General features: G+C 32.3%; 2 long non-coding RNA genes across 2 annotated transcripts in view; one reads left to right on the plus strand and one right to left on the minus strand.

Annotated features, from left to right (window-relative positions):
• LOC143075867 (uncharacterized) overlaps window positions 1–3,912 on the minus strand; it is a 68,153-nt gene extending 64,241 nt beyond the window's left edge. The window contains exon 1 of the long non-coding RNA XR_012978440.1: window positions 3,777–3,912. This is a non-coding gene — a long non-coding RNA (uncharacterized LOC143075867). The remainder of the gene's footprint in view (window positions 1–3,776) is intronic.
• A 12,052-nt stretch (window positions 3,913–15,964) lies between these two features.
• Window positions 15,965–19,309, plus strand: LOC143075869 (uncharacterized). The gene is made up of 2 exons (XR_012978441.1): window positions 15,965–16,057; window positions 16,525–19,309. It is a non-coding gene; the product is annotated as an uncharacterized LOC143075869 (long non-coding RNA).
• The last annotated feature ends 594 nt before the right edge of the window (window positions 19,310–19,903 follow it).

Consider the following 19,903-nt stretch of genomic DNA (forward strand, 5'->3'; position numbering starts at 1 on the left):
GCAGAAGAATATATATATTTCCATGTACATTTTGAACAATCTCATCGTTAACGTTTTAATCAACTATTTCGGTTATAAATTATTGGCCCTAAATATTCAGCTTTTAGTGTTCCTGAAGAAGGTTGACCCAGAACAGCGCTTCAGTCGTAACTTTTAACATTTTGTTTTCATTTTTGATCAATTGCATGACGATCATGTGCACATATTGCCTTGTATCAATGGTTTCAGTTCGAAGTATTGGTACGGTAGGATCACACTGAATTCATGGTGTCGCAATGAACGTTGTGCTAGTCTGGAATGTGGGAGGTTTTTGATATATTTCTTACGCTGAAACTAAGAGTAAGATCAAATATTAGTAGCTTGAAGCCAGAATAGTACTGTTATAAGGTATCTACATAAACGCATCATAAATAGATAGCAGGATGAACATTTTGTATTTGCGCCAGACGAGCATGTCGTCTACAAAAGACTTATGTAATAGTTGCCGTTGTACATTAAGCGCCAATCTATTCATCTGTAGGTGCCGGCATTTTGAAAATCATTTTCAAAAGTTTTATATCGGCGATAAATGGTAATCTCTTTGGGAATCTAATATAAAAAATATTTTCACTACGGTGCCACTTTTTTTACTTGGATACTTCCAAGAGGGACTTTAATAATGGTACATACAAATATTCTGATCCCCAATTCGATGAGAAAAAAATATTCTGTGCAAGCAGAGGTAAAAAAAAATTATTCTGAATCCAGATATTCACCCTACCTTAATATAGTGTTAATTTTTTTTCAACTAAATCATGTGATAAATAGCGATGAAAACTGAATAAAATTGTTAGCTCTTGTTATTTGTGCATTTTTAAGTTATCGTAGGACAATCAAATGTAAAATCACAAAAATGCTGAACTCAAAGGAAAATCAATTCGGAAAGTCCATAATCACATGGCAAAATCAAATAACAAAACGCATCAAAAACGAATGTACAAGAACTGTCATATTCCTGACTTGGTACAGGCATTTTCAAATGTAGAAAATGGTGGATTAAACCTGGTTCTATAGCGCTAACCCTCTCACAATTTAACAGAACACAAAAACATCAACTTTGAGCAAAGAAAAAGAACACAGGTGTGTCCAGTCAGAATGTGCCGTGTAAAAGGAGTGCCACGCTTTTAAGTGCATGAGGAATTTTTCCATTTTTGGCGAAACACCAATGTTGCCCTCGAAAAACCTGTACAAGGTAAAATGCGGATTTTTAAGTCAAGTATTCACTTCTGGAACGCCGCTGAAAACTGGATATTTAACAGTCTAGTAAATATAAGAACCGAAATAATTGAAGAGGTTTTTGGCCAAAGTGACGATAAACATATCAAAATCCATCTATAAGGGCTACTTTGCCCGAGGGAGTTGATTCCTATAAGTTTCTTTGTAATTTGCATGTAAAACAACCTATTTTAAATAATCGGTTTTTGGTTGCCAATGACATATTTCATGAATTTTCAGGAACAAACTAGCAATAAATGCAACAAAAAGGGATTTTGCTTGTTATTCATAGTGATGAAAACGTAATTTTTCAATTAGTTTTTTTTATGTCTGAAGCTAGCATATGTCAGTAACTGCTAGAAATTTATAAAGTAGTCCTTTGTTAATTTATTATCATTGTCATTTTGATTACTTTCTTCTGTTCCCTATTCTGACATATAATTTGGATTTCTTTTAAAGTTCGTTTTACTGGCGTATTGATGGGGGTTTGCTTTTTCTACATTGGCTAGAGGTAGTGGGGTAAGATTGTGGTCTAAACATACATGTTTACTCCCGCCGCATTTGGGAGAGATCCGTTTGTGCCAAAATTGCGTCCTTATACTTTTTTCTCCAATGCTACGTTTGCGCCACCTATTTTAAAATTACATGGTATCATTTGCGCCAAACATAAAACATACGATTGTACCAATAAGAAATAAAATGACTTTCCTCCTCCTTTTTTTCGGACTTTGAACCGGCAGTTCACAAGGCATTTTTTTCCTTTTCTGAAACATTCTTTCTACTTACTGCTGTTGCATGGGTATTTCCCAATTTAATGTGTTTAGTAGCTTGTAACTTCAATTTATTGTTCAGTTCATAATAATTCCTGTGGAATGCTCCTGCTCCATTACTGGTTACTGGTACGTGTTCTACTCTATTCTACCATATAGTTACCGCCTTCATCAAATTGAAGATTATGTCACAGGAGAAAACTTATTACAACAAGACATAGATAAAAAAAAATGTACATTTTTATACGACCGCAAAATTTGAAAAAATTTTCGTCGTATATTGCTATCACGTTGGCGTCGTCGTCTGCGTCGTCGTCGTCGTCGTCGTCGTCGTCGTCGTCCGAATACTTTTAATTTTCGCACTCTAACTTTAGTATTAGTGAATGGAAATCTATGAAATTTTAACACAAGGTTTATGACCACAAAAGGAAGGTTGGTATTGATTTTGGGAGTTTTGGTCCCAACATTTTAGGAATTAGGGGCCAAAAAGGGCCCAAATAAGCATTTTCTTGGTTTTCGCACTATAACTTTAGTTTAAGTTAATAGAAATCTATGAAATTTTGACACAAGGTTTATGACCACAAAAGAACGGTTGGGATTGATTTTGGGAGTTTTGGTTTCAACAGTTTAGGAATTAGGGGCCAAAAAAGGGCTCAAATAAGCATTATTCTTGGTTTTCGCATAATAACTTTAGTTTAAGTTAATAGAAATCAATGAAATTTAAACACATGGTTTATGACCACAAAAGGAAGGTTGGTATTGATTTTGGGAGTTTAGGTCCCAACAGTTTAGGAATTAGGGGCCAAAAAGGGACCCAAATAAGCATTTTTCTTGGTTTTCGCACCATAACGTTAGTATAAGTAAATAGAAATCTATGAAATTTAAACACAAGGTTTATGACCATAAAAGGAAGGTTGGTATTGATTTTGGGAGTTTTGGTCCCAACAGAATAAGGGGTCCAAAGGGTCCAAAATTAAACTTTGTTTGATTTCATCAAAATTGAATAATTGGGGTTCTTTGATATGCCGAATCTAACTGTCATGACTGTGTATGTAGATTCTTAACTTTTGGTCCCGTTTTCAAATTGGTCTACATTAAGGTCCAAAGGGTCCAAAATTAAACTTAGTTTGATTTTGACAAAAAATGAATCAGTTAGGTTCTTTGATATGCTGAATCTAAAAATGTACTTAGATTCTTGATTATTGGCCCAGTTTTCAAGTTGGTCCAAATCGGGGTCCAAAATTAAACTTTGTTTGATTTCATCAAAAATTGAATAAATGGGGTTCTTTGATATACCAAATCTAACTGTGTATGTAGATTCTTCATTTTTGGTCCTGTTTTCAAATTGGTCTACACTAAAGTCCAAAGGGTCCAAAATTAAACTTAGTCTGATTTTAACAAAATTGAAATCTTGGGGTTCTTTGATATGCTGAATCCAAAAATGTACTTAGATTTTTTATTATGGGCCCAGTTTTCAAGTTGGTCCAAATCAGGATCTAAAATTATTATATTAAGTATTGTGCAATAGCAAGTCTTTTCAATTGCACAGTATTGCGCAATGGCAAGAAATATCTAATTGCACAATATTGTGAAATAGCAATTTTTTTTTAATTAGAGTTATCTTTCTTTGTCCAGAATAGTAAGCAAGAAATATCTAATTGCAAAATATTGTGCAATAGCAAGATTTTTTTTCAATTGGAGTTATCTTTCTTTGTCCAGAATCAACTTAAATCTTTGTTATATACAATATACATGTACAATGTATATTCACTTTTTACTATCAACTGATAAATTAAAATAATCTTTACCATTCAGTGATAACAAGCAGTTTTTTTACATCTTAATATTTTATGATGTATTTAAATGAGTAGTTATTGTTGCAAACTCCATTAGAAATTTTAATTGAGATTAGTTTTGGAATAAGGGAAAGGGGGATGTGATTAAAAAAATTGGGTTCAATTTTTATACGACCGCAAAATTTGAAAATTTTTTCGTCGTATATTGCTATCACGTTGGCGTCGTCTGCGTCGTCGTCGGCGGCGGCGGCGTCGGCGTCGTCGTCGTCGTCGTCCGAATACTTTTAGTTTTCGCACTCTAACTTTAGTAAAAGTGAATAGAAATCAATGAAATTTTAACACAAGGTGTATGACCACAAAAGGAAGGTTGGGATTGATTTTGGGAGTTTTGGTCCCAACATTTTAGGAATTAGGGGCCAAAAAGGGCCCAAATATGCATTTTCTTGGTTTTCGCACTATAACTTTAGTTTAAGTGAATAGAAATCTATGAAATTTTGACACAAGGTTTATGACCACAAAAGGAAGGTTGGGATTGATTTTGGGAGTTTTGGTTTCAACAGTTTAGGAATTAAGGGCCAAAAAAGGGCCCAAATAAGCATTATTCTTGGTTTTCGCACAATAACTTTAGTATAAGTAAATAGAAATCAATGAAATTTTAACACAAGGTTTATGACCACAAAAGGAAGGTTGGGATTGATTTTTGGAGTTGAGGTCACAACAGTTTATGAATTAGGGGCCAAAAAGGGGCCCAAATAAGCATTATTTTTGTTTTTTTGCACCATAACTTTAGTATAAGTAAATAGAAATCTATGAAATTTAAATACAAGGTTTATGACCATAAAAGGAAGGTTGGGTTTGATTTTGGGAGTTTTGGTCCTAACAGTTTAGGAATAAGGGGCCCAAAGGGTCCAAAATTGAACTTTGTGTGATTTCATCAAAAATTGAATAATTGGGGTTCTTTGATATGCCGAATCTAACTATGTATGTAGATCCTTAATTTTTGGTCCCGTTTTCAAATTGGTCTACATTAAGGTCCAAAGGGTCCAAAATTAAACTTAGTTTGATTTTAACAAAAATTGAATCCTTGGGGTTCTTTGATATGCTGAATTTAAAAATGTACTTAGATTTTTAATTATTGGCCTAGTTTTCAAGTTGGTCCAAATGGGGGTCCAAAATTAAACTTTGTTTGATTTCATCAAAAATTGAATAAATGGGTTCTTTGATATGCCAAATCTAACTGTGTATGTAGATTCTTAATTTTTGGTCCAGTTTTCAAATTGGTCTACATTAAGGTCCAAAGGGTCCAAAATTAAACTAAGTTTGATTTTAACAAAAATTAAATTCTTGGGCTTATTTGATATGCTTTATCTAAATATGTACTTTGATTTTTGATTATGGGCCCAGTTTTCAAGTTGGTCCAAATCAGGATTCCATATCAAGTATTGTGCAATAGCAAGAAATTTTCAATTGCACAGTATTGCACAATAGCAAGAAATATCTAATTGCACAATATTGTGCAATAGCAATTAATTTTCAATTGGAGTTATCTTTCTTTGTATAGAATAGTAGTTGATAATATATGTTGGAAATTTGCCAGACATGACTATGATGTCATTTTCTATTTTTATTTGCCAATAACTTTATGTAAATAACTTCATTGGAAATTTGCCAATATAAAATGTTGCTGATGAAACTTTTTTTCCTTATCTTATCTAAAATGTTTTTAGATAATGTATGTTGGACATTTGCCAGACATGACTAGATGTCATTTTCTATTTTTATTTGCCAATAACTTTATGTAAATAACTTCGTTGGAAATTTGCCAATATAAAATGTTGCTGATGAAGTTTTTTTTATTGTTTTATACAATAAACATTGTATATTCACTTTTACTACCAACCAATCTTTACCATTCAGTTATAACAAGCACTTTATTTTACATTTTAATATTTTATGATGTATTTAAAAGAGTAGTTATTGTTGCAAACTCCATTAGAAATTTGAATTGATATCAGTTTTGGAGAAAGGGAAACGGGGATGTGAAAAAAAGGGGGGAGGGTTTAAATTTTTCTCATTTCAGATTTCATAAATAAAAAGGAAATTTCTTCAAACATTTTTTTGAGAGGATTAATATTCAACAGCATAGTGAATTGCTCAAAGGCAAAAAAAAACTTTTAAGTTCATTAGACCACATTCATTCTGTGTCAGAAACCTATGCTGTGTCAACTATTTAATTTTAGATTTAAAAAGTTTGAAGAAGAAATCTTTAATTGATTTGTAAAATCTTGACATTTGTTTTGTGTAAAAAAAACCCATGTAATGTCAAAAATTTGATCACAATCCAAATTCAGAGCTGTATCACGCTTGAATGTTTTGTCCATACTTGCCCCAACTGTTCAGGGTTCGACCTCTGCGGTCGTATAAAGCTGCGCCCTGCGGAGCACCTGGTTTTTTAATACGAAAATTTAAAAATAAATGTTAAGATGCTATAATTGAGTTAAAAGTGATGCTTTGTAATTGAAGATTTGAAAGAGTCTACTGAAGTGCAATTTACAATTATATCCGGTAGTTTGTTCCAGTCGGTAATAGTTCTTGGAAAATATTATTCTTTTCTGTGCTGTGATGGAATTTGGACACTTTTCGAATTAGAATGTCTTGTTTGTCTCTGAATTATTTATCTCACACTCTAACCTTATATTATTATTAGAGATTTAGATCAACTAATTTGATGCCGGTTTAAATATTTTTTAATAGATGCACGACTTTAAAATTTCTGAACACTGCTATACCATTTGATGTCTAATATGTTTTATAAAAAAGACGTCTTCTTTTAATTATTTATTTTATATTTAAAAATGATTTCATATAGTTCGTTCTATTTATTCCTGACTAGTGATAATTATTAATAGTGATAATTTTCCGTATTTTACTTATAAATGGACTTAGTTTTTCTGTGGGGAAACATCAAATTCACTCTGTGGTTAAAGTTTTTAAAATTTTAATAACTTTCTGAAACTATCCTTGGTTTGTACCACACTTAAACAGAACATTGTTTATAATCATAAGATAGTATCCAGAAGTATACTTTGTAAAAAAAAAAAAAAACATTTTTTTCCGTATTTTACTTTTAAATGGACTTTGTTTTTTTTTTGCGGGGTAACTTTACATTTACTCTGTCGTTAAAGATTTTTAAATCTTAATCTTTCTTAAACTATCCTGGGTTTGTATCAAACTTAGACAGAAGCTTGTTTATGATCATCAGATAGTATCCAGAAGTAAATTTTGTAAAAAAAATGATTCATTTTTTCCGTATTTTACTTTTAAATGAACTGAGATTTTCTTCCAGATAACATTACATACAGTCTGCAGTTTAAGTTTTTAAAACATTTATTTGATTCAAAAACTATCCTAGATTTTTACCAAACTTGGACAGAAGCTTCTTACAATCAAAAGATAGTATCAATTAGGAGGAATATTTTGATTGATTTTTTTCCCTCATTTTTGTTGAGCCTGCAATTTACAGCAAAAGTCGGTGGGAAACAGGGTTTCGTGGAACCCTTACATATTGAAAAATGAAAAATCACTTAAAGAGGGAAACTCATAGATTTTTAGTAATAACTAACATCGCCATTTTTAATTTAAAAGAATATGTAAGGAAACAATAGTGCACACGAGAACCATCATAGTAAACAAAAAACCTATTAACAAGAACCTCACCCAAATCTGGGTATGATCTCAGGTAATCTGAGAAGGTAAGCAGATCCTTGTCCTCCTGTAGAAACATCCATATCGCTCACATGCTTGCATTTCCTATCATGATTTTCTTGATCATAGAGGGTTACTGCTCACAAGGATGCTATTAAACCAAGAGTTCCAAATGGTGAAGTTGAAATCATCCCTTCGTAAATTTTACGGACGCCATCACGAGTTGGTTGACCGTTATGGAATAACCGTTTCACAAATGATATCGGATATGTTCCTTACGTCGTAACTACAATCCCCTTCCCTTTCATGAATTTGACCTACCGATTTAGACTATTTACCGGATTTGTAATCACATAAGCAACACGACGAGTGCCGCATGTGGAGCAGGATCTGCTTACCCTTCCGGAGCACCTGAGATCACCCCTAGTTTTTGTTGGGGTTCGTGTTGTTTATTCTTTAGTTTTCTATGTTGTGTCATGTGTGCTATTGTTTTTCTGTTTGTCTTTTTCATTTTTAGCCATGGCGTTGTCAGTTTGTTTTATATTTACGAGTTTTACTGTCCCTTTGGTATCTTTCATCCCTCTTTTATTACGAGCCTTATAAGTCTAATTCTAAAACTGGCTCTGCAAGAATAAATTGTATTTAAAATTCTAAATGAAAAATAAATAATTTCAATTTAATTATAGGATATTGTCGATTTGGAAGAGGAATGTATTAAGAAGACTGGAAAAGAAGGATCAATACTTCCAGAACGCATTTTCTTAGAAGAAGGTGACAGAGATAAATTACCCTGCTTACAAGAACAAATACTCATTGATGAATGTGAAAGCTATCAAATATCTGACAAAAAGCTTAGAAATAAGAGCCAATTAAATAAAGTAAGGAACGAGTCAGGTGACAACCATCAAGAAAAGTTGTGGCATTGTAAAAAGTGTGAATTTTCAACAGGTGACAAGGAGGAACAGGTGAGACACAGACAACGTCACTGTTACCTTGAACGAAGACTTAGAATGTCTAAACTATGTAAACCTCCAAAATATTCATGTGATGAATGCGGAAAGGAATACGAATTAAAAAACACTTTGATTAAACACCAAGAAATAGTGCATTCGGCTAAGCCTATATTGAGATGTGTACTTGGAGGGTGTAAATCACGTTTCGTGGAAGAATCTGCTTTACAAAAGCATTTGTTATGGCATAAATCACAAGGAGTCCTGAAATGTAGGAAATGCACACAGGTATTTGTACTAAAGGGTGCACTGAAAAGACACGAGGATTATTGTGTCAAAAGATTAATGTTTCGATGTGACATTTGTAATAAAGTGTATAAAGCCCAAAAAAATCTTTCTGAACATATAAGTAAAATTCATTGTCAGGGGGGTAAAGGTTTCAATTATAAGGAATCTTTAAAGTTAAGCAGAAGTATCAACAGTATGGCTTCTGTAGTTGATAATAATAAAAGAGCAAGTTTAACAGTCGAGAAAACTACTACGATGGAAGAGTTTAATGCTGATAATGTTGAGGAATTTGTTGAACGGATGAATTCAATTTTACTCACCCAGAGAAACGAAAACAAATCAAAACAGACACAAGACGTTTATCGTTGTTCACATTGTGAGTTCTCAACAGAAGATAAGACACAGTATACTAAACATTACAGACACCATGCTTACCTTATAAGAAAGCAAAAGAATGCTGAACCACAATCACACACTTGTGATAAGTGTGAAACAGCGCATAAAACTACGCTTGCCTCGAAAGTTCAAACGGAAAAGTTACATTCTTTGGTATTTGAATGCTTAGAAAAAGGTTGTTTTAAATATTTTTCTGATGAACACAAGTTGAATGAACATTTATCAGAGCATAAGAAAAAAACTGGTTTAATACAATGTGGGAAATGTGCAAAATCCTTCGTTACAAAACATGATTTGATAGAACATGAGGATAGCTGCCTTCCTATGGAAACTGGTGGTGAAACCGATGAAAACAACGACATGAACGACGATGATGTTGATGATGATGATGATGATAATGACGACATTGAGGGTATTGTTAAAACGTTAAATAAGGCTATCAATAAGAAAAGGACAAAGGTTTATAATTGTGATGAATGTAATTTTTCAACGAAAGATTATAAGAAATATAACAACCACAAACGACGCCATCCTCATTTAAATTCGAAAGAGACAAAGGTTTATACTTGTAGATGTTGTGTGTTGACCTTCAAGACCACATCAGGAAGGAGTAAACATGAGCTCACTTTTCATTCGGATCAATTTTATAAATACAATGTTAAATCCTGCACTAGTGTATTTAAGTATAAACATGAATTAGAAAAACACATATTAAATCATAAAAATAATGGTCTTTTGAAATGCAAGAAATGTAACAAGAAATTTGTTTATAGAAGTAAGTTAACACCACACGAAGATACATGCATAAGGAATATGACAGCAAACGAACAGACTCAAGGTCACTTATGCGGAAATAGTTTGGAAGAAAATCAGCAGGATTATTTGGACACGTGAGAAAACATAAAGATGAAATGTTCGATTGCTTTTGTGGACAAATATTTTCAAGTTTTCAAAATCTCAATTAATATTACAAAAAAATGTCGTAATGATCTTATGCTTGAACCGTTTTGCGAGAAAGAAATTTCCAAAGAGAGTGACGATAGTACCGATTCAGATTAAGATGAAATGGAAGACAGCACACAAAACCCGAGAAAAAACAAAAACGTTTGAACTTTATGTTTTCGTGCATAAACATATAAAGAGTGATCCAGCGGCGGCGTGGGCACAGCAGTGTTTACAAGCTTCAAAGGCTTAATTTTTCATACTTTAAAATCCTTTATATTTTGTCAAAAATATTTATGCTAGGAAGTTTTCGTCTTTCATTTGTCGATTTTCCTTTACCGTATTTAAATGGTACAGATCTACCTTATTTGGTTAATGAAATAATAGTACTTTGAACATATGTCCATTTGGCAGGTGTCATCTCCCTTGGCCTTATGTGCAATGGTTCGGTGTAGAGTGAAGTTTTTATGTGTTAGTCTATTTTCTTATATTGTATGCAATAGGTAAAATATATTTAATGCATAAAAATATTTTACGATGTACATGTCAGTCGAACATGTTTTTATTATACCGTTTTTTGTTTTTTGTTCTTTGGTTCATTTCTATTATTTAATTCTATAAATATTCTGAGTCATCTATATTTGGTGTATTGAATGATTGCAAACTTTTGTTTTCATTTTTTCACTTTTTTATGATTCAACCAGACAAAATCAAATTCAATCATTTGTTCATATGTCGTTGTCAATTGTCTTAAAAGAAACCAATATTTATAAATAAAAATGCTGCCTAAAGCAACCAAGAATCAATCAATTGATAAATTAAAAAAAATAGATATTTAAAATTGAGAATGGAAATGGGGAATATGTCAAAGAGACAACAACCCAACCATAGAAAAACAACAGCAGAAGGTTACCATCAGGTCTGCAATGTAGTGAGAAATTCCCGCACCCGGAGGCGTCCTTCAGCTGGCTCCTAAACAAATATATACTAGTTTAGTGATAAAGAACGCCATACTAATTTAAAATAAAATAATACAAGACTAACAAAGGCCAGAGGCTCCTGACTTGGGACAGGCGCAAAAATACGGCGGAGTTAAACATGTTTGTGAGATCTCAACCCTCCCCTTATTCCTCTAGCCAATGTAGAAAAGTAAACGCATAACAATACGCACATTAAAATTCAGTTCAAGAGAAGTCCGAGTCTGATGTCAGGAGATGTAACCAAAGAAAATAAACAAAATGACAATAATACATAAATAACAACAGACTTCTAGCAGTTAACTGACATGCCAGCTCCAATCTAATTAAAAACCGATCTCTCTTCGCTCCTGTTTCTGATATGTCGCGCTCCCACGCGACATATCAGAAACAGGAGCGATGAGAGATCGGTTTTAATTAGATTGTGCCAGCTCCAGACTTCAATTAAACTGACTGAAAGATTATGATTTTATCATATGAACATCAGGCACATCATAAGTATCATACCATCATAACATATATGAGAAGAACATAACCCGTGTCATGCCGACAACTGGTTTTTGAATAAATGTGTTTAGTTCCGATGCAAAGACCCTATAAGTGAATCAATATTAACGCCAAAATATGCAATCTTTAATGACCTGACGACAGTATCGTAACTATATCCCTTCTCAATAAGTCTATACAAAGGTTTTGTTAGTTTCTAAGGTAAATACTGACACCTTTGTGCTTTATAAAGAATATTTCCATAAAAAATTGGATGTGAAATACCTGAACGTATAAGAAGTCTGCATGTTGACCTATATTTACGAATAATGTCCTTATACCGATGATAAAATTCAGTAAATGTTTTGACTAGTTTGTGATAACGATACCCCTGGTGTAATAATATTTCAGTAATGCATAAATTTATCTCGTTTAGTATGCACATGTTTCAAATGATAAACATATATTTAAGGTCAAAATGCAAATTTGATAATACAACGTATAATTCCTCTTTTTTTCATGCATGTTAAATAAGACATAATAATACATGTTATCACAGGTAATATTGTGTTGATAATTTGCTTGTTGACACTTCATCTTAATGCAAGATGATTGCTCTGAAACTATTGTTTTTTTTCAAACGTTTTTTTACTGTTGACTCTATTTATTTATTTATATTTTTAATATCTAACATGTCTAAGGATTCAGGGGGCACGATCTATATGAGTTAATCATGTAAATAATGTTTATAGTATTACTCAAATACTCGTGGATGAATTATCACGTGCTTTGTTAATGTAGTGTTCTACGCTTCTTTCTGCATGTTATGTAAAAGGTAATAGCCCAACATACATGTGAAATAGTGAGAAAAAATAGAGTTTAGTATTTTTATGATTTTACTTTTTAGTGGAAGGCCAATGTTAATTGATAGTCAGTTGTATAATCATTAGCACATCTCATTTCCATGGAGAATATTTGGCCCCTACCTCTCAGTCGGGGTCTATCGACTTAGAAACGTTTGCTTAGTTTACCTGTATTAGTTTGTGATTATATCAGCTTAAAATTAACTGTTAAACTTATGTTTAGTCAATGAAATTGTGTATGCATATTTAGTACCATTTGCAAGTTTCGATTCCATGGAGATTATATAACCCCACAACCTTTTCAGGTTCATCTTGTTCATTAACTTTAAAACTTAACATTAAGCTAATATGGTCTGTGTTTAAGTTTCTTTAAAGGGCACGACTTATAAAAAGTCAATGGTATTTGGTATGCAGTTGTATCATCAAAGGTACATCTCATTTACATGGAGATTGTTTAGCCATGTTCCTCAGTCATGGTTTAATTGACTTTGAATATCTGCATAACTTATGTAACATGCTCATGATGCTTAAGTACTGCTATTTTTATTTCAAGATTTGCATAATTAAACTAACAAAAAGGCGAGACATATCTTTGTGATAACAGTTTATGGGATGGTGTATCCTGTATGAAAGTTACATAACGACACTCTTTTAAATATTTTGCACATTATCTGTCATGACCCTCTGGTTAACCGACATACATATATTATGTTTTAAAAATTAAAAATAATTACTTTTTCATGTTTGTCGCATAATAATATCGTGATGGCTTTGTTGTATTTACATCCTTCTTAAAAGAAGAAATATTCTGTTAATTCATGTCCACCCTCTCATTTCCTTTTGTAGCTGTTCTTTAATTTTCTCTTGCAAGTAAAACAAATATATTAATATGCTGTTTTAAATAATTATACGAACGATGAAAAACTTTAATGAGCAATCAACTACTACAAGTTAAAGAAAATCTGACAATATGGCCAAAATGAAAATAGACAAAGTAAGAATAACAGACAAATCAATAAACAGAGAAACTAAAGATTAAATAACATGAACCCGTCAAACAAAACCGGTTTGGATATATCTGAGCCTACTCCACTAGTGGAACATGTTGTGTTTTTCAGTGTAAATACAAAATCGAGTTCGAGTTTGCATTCCGCAATGTCACACACATGAAAAGAGGTATAGTCAGGATATGTGGAAAATATACTCGCATCAAGACATAAAATATATTTTTTATTAGTTGTTAGTGGCTTTGAACTAGCTGTCAGTAACTGTGAATACTCTCAGATCAGTACTTAGTGTCTTTTTGTTGTTGGGATATACAAGTACCCGGCCACGTCCACTCTGTGTTTTTGTTAGATGTATTGTTATTTGTATCCATCTGATGAGTTAAGCCTTTTTCAACTGATTTTTATAGTTCGTTTTTGTGTTGCACTGTTATACCACTGTCCCGGGTTAGGCGGATGGTTGGGATCCCGCTAAAATGTTTAACCCCGCCAAATTCTGTATGTATGTGCCTGTCCCAAATCAGGAGCCTGTAATGCAGTGGTTGTCGTTTGTTTATTTGTTACATATTTGTTTTTCGTTCATTTTTTGTGCATAAATTAGGCCGTTAGTTTTCTCGTTGAATTGTTTTACATTTGTCATTTCGGGGCCTTTCATAGCTGACTATGCGGTATGGGTTTTGCTCATTGTTGAAGTCTCATTGGCAATGAAATCACATCTTGTTTTTTTGTATTATGAATGCCGCTTTCCTACTTATTCTTCATAAGTTTTAAAGGAGCTAACTACAGCTAAGTTCATCAATTCCTGTGGTGGAAAATCCTTTGAATTTCGAAAATTTAAAGTTTGTTTTGTATACAGTTAACCTATAATCATGACCAACATGACCAAAGCAATGATAATTTATTTCAACACAGATGCTATGACTACAGTCCTTGGATGGTGTAAACTTCCCACTAACACCATACACCATACACCATTAAACCATACACCTTGTACCATTACACCATACACGTTACACTTTTGCACCATACACCTTACATATTACACCATACACCATTAAACCATACACCTTGTACCATTACACCATACACGTTACACTTTTGCACCATACACCTTACATATTACACCATACACCATTACCCATTCTATCTACACGATCCGAATTTACCCATAATGCAATTAAATTTCAAATATTAAGATTATTATTATTGTTTATGTTTACAATTAAAAAAAAACAAAATAAAAAGAACTTCGTTTTCAACTAATGAAATGTCGTACACCATCATTCACACCATTCCCGATCACACGTTACATAATCACACCATTCCTCATACACCATAACACCATTCCCCTTACACCATACACCATAGCACCATACACCTTACACCATTGCACCATACACCTTACACCATTACACCATACACGTTTTTTTGGGAAGTTTACACCATCCAAGGGCTGTACTAGGCTGGTGATGCCCTTGTTGAGGAAAAACAAGCATGAGTATCGACTTAGTGGTTCTAAATAAACTCATCATAATACCAGGATTAAAATTGTGTACGCCTGACGCGTGATTTTTCTACAAAAAAACTCACAAGTAACGCTCTCATCAAAGCAGTTGAATAAAGCCAAATAAAGTATGAAGTTGGAGAGCATGAGATCAGAAAATTCCGAAATGTTTTGCCAAAAGCGGCTTCATGTTATCTATCCCTAAGGTAAAAAAAAACAACATTAGTATTTCGGAATAGAGTTTCGTAGTTAAAACAGTTGATTTATAATTATGAGCATAATATTGATACTAGTTATTTATGTGAACACCAAAGTGACCCATCTTAGATACCAAGATTAAATTTTGAACGCAAGGCGTGCGTTTTGGTTTCAAAATACTCCTCTGTGAAGCGCCAACCAAAGAAGTTAAAAAGGCCAAATAAAGTAAGCAGTTGGAGAACAAAGAGGATCCAAGATTCCGAATGGTTTTGCCAAACACATCTCTGGTTATCTATTCCTGGGGTAGAATTTCTTTAGATTCTTTAGATTCTAAGTTTTGAAAAACATTCAATTTATGATTATGACCATTACAATAATATTTCACGTCACCACAGAAGATTATATTCACAAATGTGACTCTTTCTTTGAAAAAAGGTGATGATTCTAGGAATACCTCTCAATGGTAAAACACTAAAAAAATGAAAACGAATTATAAACAGTCTTGAAAAAGGCAATGACAATATTCATTATTTTGTCTAAAGAAAATCTATATAAACATGATAAATTACATAAAGACCCTGATGAAATAGCCAAAAGAATCAATTTGGTTCAAGTATACTTCAAACTGTAAGAAGCGTCCCGATATTTAAAACATATCAGGTTGAAGAGTACATTTTGTCGTACAAATCGTACTGTTTGAAGAAATTAAATTCCAAGAAGCCATCTTCACCTTAATCCATTTGTGTTCGTAGAACTATCTTCCTACGTAAATATTCACAACAGAACTGCCCCCAAAGATTAAGATTAATAACCCTCAGTCTATGCATGTGACTCTCGGTTAATATATAAAAAGATATGGTGCTTTCTTCACATTATTAGCCTCGTAGCGAAACAAAGTGAATGAAGTGACACAGTTTATCATAGGTAAGTAAATTTACTTTTCTCCAAAGTCAATGACAATGCTCAATTTAGAAACAAAACATGTACAATGTTAAAAATAATTATGCAATAGGTATTCTTGTTGAAACGCAGTCAAGCGAACATAACTTTTTAAAATAGAGAAAAATACTCAAATTAGTAATCGTTTTATCAGATCGCAAAATGTGAAATGTACATAAGCTGTGAAAAGAGGAAAGTATCTGAGATAAAATTGTACCTTTCAAGATATTACCTGCATCACTTCCTCTACGTCTTTAACTTGAAGAGACTGTTATAGTGATGTATTCCCAACTTATCTTCATATGTTAAACAAAAACAACAAAACCAAAGTTGACTGTGTACAAAGTACTGAAGATTTAATTAAAATAATAATATAACTAGATACTGATTTATTGTATTTTATGTATCAATGTTCAAAATATCAAATATTCTTATTGGCGTTTTTTTTTCAGGCGGACTTTATATTGTACACAATGATACATATATTTGGATTCGTTGTGATTATCCTATCCTTTAATTTTGTGAAATCAGAAGTATCTCCAAATTTTAAAAAATGTAAAAATGAATTTTTCTACCAGAATACTGCACCAACATTGAAAGGAATGGTCGGTTCAACCCAAATCTGTCAACGACTTGGAAACCAATATTATTACGCTACTGAATATGACACAACTAACAGAATTCCGTACTATAGCGCATACACATTATCCTTTGATAGGTGCGGTCATCGCTATAATGGTTGGTTTGTTGAGCCTCAACTAGCCGACAAAAATGATCCAAGTATGGTACACATAAGCAGGGCAAACAACTATATAGAAACTTTCGGGAGTAAACAAGCAGTAAATGTCGATTACACACGTAGCGGTTATGATAGAGGACATTTGAATCCACAGCTATACCATTGCGAAACTGATGACAGTAGAAAAGCGACAAATACTTTAACCAATATTGCACCTCAAGTTCCTACATTTAATCAAGGAATATGGAATGTATTTGAAACTACTCTGTATAACATCTCAGAAAAGTATTGTAACTTTGAAGGAGCAAGACGTTATTTCATTACTGGCGTTCTACAGAGTGAAAATAAGTTCATCAGTAATGGAAGAGTCAATATACCTAGTCACTACTGGACAGCTGTATGCTGCGATTCCTCAGGCGCGGAGGGCGACCTCCGTAAAGAAGGTTGGTCCGCGGGATTTATTGGTGAAAACAAGGTTAATTCCTCAGTTTTTATTTACACAATACAGAATTTTTTACAAACCACCTCATCTACACTTTTTGCAGATTTTACAGATCAAAATGGAAACACAGTGAAAAACTGCCTGTTCAACCCAACTAAAGCGGACAACATTATTAACGAGATTGCCAGTACCGACAATCGCTTTATCAAAGAGAAAACCTCAATGTTTAGGCGTGTGTGTAAACTTATTTACGATGGAGTTTGTTACATTTTACGTTTGTTCGGATAAATCTGTCCATTTATGGATGTTCGCTGCTCTGTTTCAAAATAACAAGCTTTTTAAAAGACTGTTATAAATTGATAGTATATAAATAAAGTAAAATTCTAAAAAATAACAGAAAAAAATGAAGGGTCCATGTGCTTGTTTTCGAGATATTAGCCATACTAAACTATATGTACTAGTAATAAAATTATAAAAAGAAAAGTAGGGGTTGCGTGGAAAATTTGTTAATGGCACTACATGAATAAAACCAGAGGATTCCAAGTATCTGGCAAAAATTCAGAAACAAAAGGAGCGAACATCCTTATATCAATATATTAACATGTACTTTTAGATATAGTTATGTACTTAAAAATATTCCAGATACGCGTTTTATATACTACTTGTAGTTGCATTATTAAATAAGCTATGGTTTTGCTTTGTTTGCTTTGAAAGTGCTGTTGATTATAGGTGAATCTTGATTCGATCCAATTAATTGAGGGAGCCTTCGTGGTCGAGTGATATAAGTGGTTTATCTATGATTAATACAATAAATACAAATATTGTGTACTTATTTTATATAGAAAATGATAACTGAGATATAATAAAGATTAATCTTTCATGCGGTAATTTGCAATTTCTACTCTTCTTAATCATGTAGTCAATATATTATGTCCAGGCTTATCCTTATCAGTTTTATAAAATTAAGATATTCCTCAGTAATTTATTCCTCCTCTAGAGCAATAATCAGTCGGGTTTATTTTCAGAAAGTATTTGATTTTCACTTACATGAATGAACCCTATTTTTAAAAGAACATTTTTCCATTTGCAGCAAAACAATTATGGTCCGTGTATAACACTTATCAATAAAAAAAAAATTAAAAAATTAATTTTTATCAATGTTTTAAAATATCAAAATTAAAAAAATTTTGGAAATTTTTGGAAATTTTGAAATTTTCACTAAATAGTTAATATTTTAAAATTCCAAAAATCGTTTTTAAATGTTTTTGAAATTTTGAAATTTTCACTAAATGATTAAAATTATTAAATTCTAAATATCATTTTTAGATTTAATAGTTTAGATATTTGATCAAACTTAAAAGTACTAAACTTAACGTGAAGTTTTGATTATTTCGCTTTAAAGTTTGACTTTTTAATTTTTGATTAAGATATCAAAAACAGAAAACTGGCGAAAAGAGGGGTACCTTAAAGTACGAAACGGAATAAAAGCGGAACGAAACGAAAGAAAACGAAAAGAAATGATAATGAAATGAACAGTTACCGTTACTTTAAAGTAAATGTATAAAATAAAACCAAAGGCAAACAGTTGTAAGCCGTGAAAAATTGGATAACAAAATAAATATTTCTCAAAAGCGGAGAATTCATTTTAAAACAAAAAACTAGCTATGATTAAGATCATTCTTAGTTAGGAATAAAAAGCACGAAATATATCAAAACATTTTTAATTGCAAAATAAATAATTTTTAAAAATAATTTGGACATCAGTTGCGATAACAGTATCCTGAAATTTTTAAGGTTTTGCATTTATTGAGTAAAAAATAATTTTAAACCTATTTAAACCTGCATCAAACAAGTTGATATACGTTTCAAAAATCTCTAACATAAGCTTAGCGTTTCAGATAAATAATTCAGAACTATTTGGTTTTCCCAGCTCCCATTATTTAGGAGTAACAGTGAAAACTGACCAACTCGCAGTAGGCCAAATAGTATGGTAGGGTTGAGTATATATATATTTTCCACTGAACTTTAAGCAATAAAATGGTTCAAAACACGTGTATTCGATCAAATTTGATTTGATTTTTGTTTTGTTTTGCTTAACGACTTCATACCATCTGCAATAATGTCGGCTGATGAAATCATTGAATGCACATGTTGAACGATCATCTTTAACCTTTTATCAACTATTTCATGTATTTTGGTATTTATAAATTGTTGGCCTTCAAATATTCGGCTTTAAGCGTTCCTGATAAAGGTCGATCAAGAAAAGAGCTTCGGACGCATGAAATTTTTAACGTTTTGTTTTCATTTTTTATCGATAGCATGACGACCATATATTGCCTTGTTAAAAAGGCCAAATAAAGTTAGGCTCGTAGCTACGTTAACGTCAAAACGCCAGGGCGTGCACATGAATTTTTTAGGGGGGAATATGTTGATCCAAATATATTAAAGGAACTGTTTAAATATACAAATCCTTGATATTGTATATTTGGTCATTACCTGTCAAACTTTGAATCTACTGTGAATTAATATTCAAATCAGATTACTATTGTTTAAAGTAATGTTGTGTCTGTTGGGATACAATAAGTGTGGCTTGCATTTTTGTGTGACATCTAACCATCTATGAAAATTCGTGATTTCATGCGTCCATTAA

Source organism: Mytilus galloprovincialis, chromosome 5 (assembly GCF_965363235.1).
Source record: "Mytilus galloprovincialis chromosome 5, xbMytGall1.hap1.1, whole genome shotgun sequence".
Classification (NCBI taxonomy): domain Eukaryota; kingdom Metazoa; phylum Mollusca; class Bivalvia; order Mytilida; family Mytilidae; genus Mytilus; species Mytilus galloprovincialis.